We start from the raw sequence: 6,026 nt of genomic DNA, 5'->3' as shown, positions 1-6,026 counted from the left end.
ATATTTTAATTGAATATGAACACAAAAAAAGTGGGGTTTCTTTATAATATATAAATAGAAAAATATATGAATAAATATATATTTATATATGTATATATTTATATATATATATTTGTGTTGTAAAAGATATATATATATTTTTTTCTCTTTATATACATATTTTTTCCAAATATAAATATATGTATATATATATTGGGTATTGGGAAATTTCATTTTATGAATATACAATCATTAGTTTCGTATATTTTAATATATTATTTTATTTTATATTTTGGAAATGTAACAATATTTTCATCTTATAATTTTTTTTTATAATTATATATATATGTTATGTATTTTTTTTATATAATTTAAATTGTTTTTTTATATAATTAAAATTTTTTTTTTTTGTCATGCATATATATATTTTTTTTAATTTTAATTTAATATATTTGTTATTAATTTATATAAATTATCAATTTTTTTTTAATGAAATTCTTTTTAAAATTATAAAAACAAAGAATATTTCGTACCTTAATGGTTTCATCTTTTTTTTTTTTTAAAAAAAATATATATATATATATTATATTAATTTTTATATAATAGTATATTTCAACGAAGAAAAAAAAATTAATTTATTCAACACATGTATATATATAATACAAATATTTCATCTTTATGAAAATATTTTGTGCATATCATATATATATATGTAATGAACCACACAATATAATTAAAATATTTAACTATATTATTCAAAAAAAAATAAATTAAAATTTATATAAAATATATATATATAATATTTGTAAATTATTATATGTTCTTATACATAAATAAAAAAAAATAATGTTCAAATCAATTTATTTAATGAATTAAAAACCATTATATATTTTTTTTTTTTTTTTTTTATAAATGAATTCTAATAAATATTTTTGTTTAAAACACACAAACAAATTTAATATATATATATATATTATATGGATTAATTATTTTATTAAAATTAGGATTTATATATCTTCGGTCACATATATATCCAAGAAATATATCCAATTTTTATCATAATAAATTTTCATCACTACTATTTTCAAACATCTCCATATCATCCAAATAAGTATATCTATTAGTATCACTCATATCCATATTAGATCTAGGGGTCATATCACTACTTATTTCTATAGAAAGGTTGGTATTCAACAAGTTGTGTGTAGTATTGTTATCATTTTCCACAGGTATATTATCCGGTTTGTTTTTCCACTGGTTTAACATATCCGGTTTGTTTTTCCACTGGTTCAATGTATCACTATTATTCCATTGGTTGTACATATCTTTATTTCTCTCTAACCATTTATCATATAAATCCAGTTGGTTCAGTATAGGATCACCACTTATTGGTTTAGCAAAAATATTGGAATTTGTTTTTTTCGTATATTTTGTACCAAACAATTCATTTTCTTTTCTTTTTAGTAACTCATCATATATATCAATATCATTACCACGATTTAAAGAATCATTAATTAGATCTATACCACTATATAAACTATTATATGTCGCAGTATTTGTTGTGATATTTTCCGGAATATTCCAATCAATATTATAACTAAAAACATTGTTATCATCACTATATAATTTTCGATCTTGGATTTGAGTAATAAAAGGTTGTTCTAGAGGCATACCACTATATAAAGTATTAGTATCTGTAATGTTTCCAGGTATATCTTTTTGTAACATGTTTAAAATAAAATCATGTTTCAATTGATTCCATTCCTCATCTATGGGTATATGACTTGGTATGTCACCACTAAATGGTTTTTCACCACTATTTAGTGTGTCACCACTTTTAGTTGGTTTTAGTACTACTTCAATTAATGTTTTATATTTAGGACTACGCGGCACATATAAATCTATTTCTTCATATTCACTTTCGGACGAAGAAGTTATATCAGATGTATCAGTTGTTACCACATAGTTATCACTATCATTATCATTTTCCACATATATGTATGTTTTTCCTTTATAACGACCATAGGGCACATATCTATTTGTAGATGTTTTTGTCGGCATCGCCTCATCATTTTGGGGTATTTCAAGCACACGAAAAATATCCGTAGAGGTAGTCGGGGGTTTTTTCTAAGAAAAACAAACACATATATGTATGTGAATATATATATGTATATGTGTGGGTTTAGGTATATAGGTATTAGGATATATATATGTATATGTGTGGGTATATGTATATGTGTATGTATTTGGATATATGTATATGTATGTGAATAAATATAGGTAATTGTTTTTTTTTTTTTTCTCATTTTTTATTTTAACTTAATTTTTCTTTCATAAAATTTCTCATTTTGTATTTTAAATGCATTTTTTTCTCATGATTTTTATTTAAATGAATTGTTTTTATTTTTATTTAAAACAATTTCTCATTTTTATTTTAACTCCAATTTTTTCTCATGATTTTTATTTAAATAAATTGTTTTTATTTATTTTTATTTAAAACAATTTCTCATTTTTATTTTAACTCCATTTTTTTCTCACGATTTTTATTTAAATGAATGATTTTTATATTTTTTTTTTATTTAAAACAATTTATCATTTTTATTTTAACTCCATTTTTTTCTCATGATTTTTATTTAAATGAATTGTTTTTATATTTTTTTTTTAGGATAAAATTTCTAATTTTTTATTTTAACTAAATTTTTTTTTTATATTTTTTTTTTTATATTTTAACTCATTTTTATTTTTATTTAAAATAATTTTTAAATTTCATTTTTATTTTCAAATGTGTTAAATTTTTTTTTTCTCTCTCTGAATTTTTTTTTTGAATATTATAACTTTATTCTATATATATATAAATTATTTCTCTTCACATATAAATAAAAACACACAAACACCCACATATATATACCCACATACATATACACATACACATATACCACACATATATTTACCACCACACGTATATATATATAACCACCACATATACCCCCGCCCACGAAGATGTATATCCCCCGTGGGGGGGGGAGGGGCGACCGCGCACAAATATTTATAAATATATATATTTTGAATATATATATACATATACATATATGCATCATATAGGAACATATATGCATATATATACGCTTATATGTATATATAATGTGTATATATATGCGTTTATGTTTCTATATCATGTATATATGTATACATATATATATATCGAAAATATATATTTAGAGATATTTGTGTGTCCAGATATATATCTTCGTGGGGTATGTATATGTGGGGGTTTATATATATGTGTGAGTGGGGTATATATATGTGTGGGGGTTTATATATAAATAAATATATAGGTAATTTTTTGTTTTTTCTTTTTTTTTCTATTAAAATTTTTTTTCATTTTTTATTTTAAGAGAATTTTATATATATATATATTTTTATTTTAACTGAATTTTTCTCTTCATCATTTTTATTTAAATGAATTGTTTTTATATTTTTTTTTTTTGATAAAAGTTTTTCTCATTTTGTATTTTAACTCAATTTTTTTTTTTTTTTTTTGATACAATTTCTCATGTTTTTTTTTAACTGAATTTTTTTTTGTTTATTTTTTCTAATAAAATATTTTCTCATTTTTTTATTTTAACTTAATTTTTGTGTATTTTTTTTATTTAAAATAATTTTCAATTTCACTTTTATATTGAAATCTGTGAAATACTTTTTTTTTTCTCTCTCTCTTTCTTTTTTTTTTTTTCTTAATTTTTTTTAACACAATTTATTCCTATATATTCTTTTTTATTTGAATAAATTTTTTTATCAATAAATTTCTTTTTTCCTTTCAACAAATATATATCTATATACTTTATATTTCAACAAAATTATTTCTATATATTTTATTTTTTAACAAATGTTTTCCTATATATTCCTTTTTTTAACAAATATATTTCCAATTTTCTTTTTTATTTCAATAAATGTGTTACAATATATACTTATCATTTCATCAAATTATTTTTCCTATATTTTCATTTTTTTTTAACAAATATGTTCCTATATATTCCTTTAATTTTAACATAATTTTTTTTCCTATATATTTCTTTTTTTTTATCTCAATAAATTTGTTCTTATATATTCAATTTTTTTATTTCACCAAATTCATTTCTATATATTCCTTTTATTTTAACATAATTTTTTTATTTATATATTCCTTTTTTTATTTCAACAAATTCTATTACTATATATTCTTTATTTATTTCAACAAATGTGTAACTATATATTCCATTTTTTAATAAAGTTGTTCCCACATATTTCTTTTTTATTCCAACAAATGTGTAACTATATATTCCATTTTTTAATAAAGTTGTTCCCACATATTTCTTTTTTATTCCAACAAATTTTTTTATGTATATATTCTTTTTAATTTCAACAAATATGTTTCTATATATTCTTGTTTTTCTAACAAATTTGTTACTATGTATATCTTTTTTCTATTTAAACAAATTATGTTCCCATATATATCTTTTTTATTTCAAACAAATTATGTTCCCATATATACTTTTTATTTCAATAAGTTTATTTCTATATATTTTTTTTTATTTCAAAAAATATATAACTATATAATTTTTATTTAAACAAATATATATCAATATATTTCTTTTTTATTTCAACAAATTTATTTATTATTTCAACTAAATTATTTCTATATATACTTATTCATTTGAACACATCTTTTTCCCTAAATATTTCTTTTTTTTATTTCAACAAATATATATCAATATATATTCCTTTTTTTTTTTCTTAATGAATTTTTTTTAATAAAGTTTGTCATTTTTATTTTTGAAATGTGTTTAAATATTTTTTTTTTCCTCTCTCTTTCTCTTTTTTTGTTTATTTTATTTCAACTAAATTGTTCCCATATATTTATTTTTTTAACATAATTTCTTATCAATATAATTTCTTTTTAACACAATTGTTGTTATATATTTCTTTTTTTCTATTTCTAACAAATGTGTTACTATATTTACTTATCATTTCACCAAATTTATTTATCTATATATTCTTTTTTTCTTATCAAATTTTTTATCTGTATATTTCTTTTTTTCTTATCAAATTTTTTATCTGTATATTTCTTTTTTTTATTTTATCAAATTTATTTGTATATATACTTATTATTTCAACAAAATTGTTCTTATATATACTTTATATTTTAACATATTTATTTCCATATATTCCTTTTTTATATTTGAACAAAATTATTTCTATATATTCCTTTTTTTTTATTCCAATACAATTTATTCCCATATATTCTTTTCTATTTCAACATAATTTTTTTAACTATATATTCTTTTTATCTCAATAAATTTGTTCTTATATATACCATTTTTTTATTTCATCAAATTGTTATAACTATATATTTCTTTTTTATTTCAACACAATTTTTTTTAACTATATATTCTTTTTATCTCAATAAATTTGTTCTTATATATTCTTTTTTTTTTTTATTTTAACATATTTGTTTTCATATATATTCTTTTTTTCTTAACAAATTTATTTATCTATATATTTCTTTTTTCTATTTGAACAAATTTATTTCCATATGTTTCTTTTTTTATTTCAATAAATATTTTTATCTATATATTTCCTTTTTTTTATTGTAACAAATTTATTCCCATATATACTTTATTATTTCAACTAAATTGTTCCAATATAATTCTGTTTTATTTCAACAATATATATCTATATACTTATTATTTTAAAAAATATATTTCTATATTCTTATTATTTCAACTAAATTGTTTCCATATATTCTTTTTTATATTTCAACAAAATTATTTACACATATTTTTTTATTTTAACAAATTTGTTACTATATATTCCTTTTATTTTAACATAATATTTCTATGTACATATTTCTTTTTTCAACAAATGTGTAACTATATATTCCATATTTTAACATAATTTTTTTAACTATATATTCCTTTTTTATTTTAATAAATATATTTATATATAGTTATTATTTCAACAAATATTTTTATCTATATAATTCTTTTTTTTATATCAACAAATCTATA

General features: G+C 17.9%; 1 pseudogene, besides 1 other annotated feature; it reads right to left on the bottom strand.

Annotated features, from left to right (window-relative positions):
- Window positions 1–1,035: 1,035 nt before the first annotated feature.
- Window positions 1,036–2,106, bottom strand: PADL01_1100100 (annotated as a pseudogene).
- Window positions 1,036–2,106: a sequence feature (erythrocyte membrane protein 1, PfEMP1, putative).
- Window positions 2,107–6,026: the final 3,920 nt, after the last annotated feature.

The sequence above is a fragment of the Plasmodium sp. gorilla clade G2 genome (assembly GCF_900097015.1).
Source record: "Plasmodium sp. gorilla clade G2 genome assembly, chromosome: 11".
Taxonomy (NCBI): domain Eukaryota; phylum Apicomplexa; class Aconoidasida; order Haemosporida; family Plasmodiidae; genus Plasmodium; species Plasmodium adleri (nom. inval.).
The sequence above is the reverse complement of the archived record's forward strand: the minus strand, read 5'-3'. Positions and strand labels throughout refer to the sequence as shown.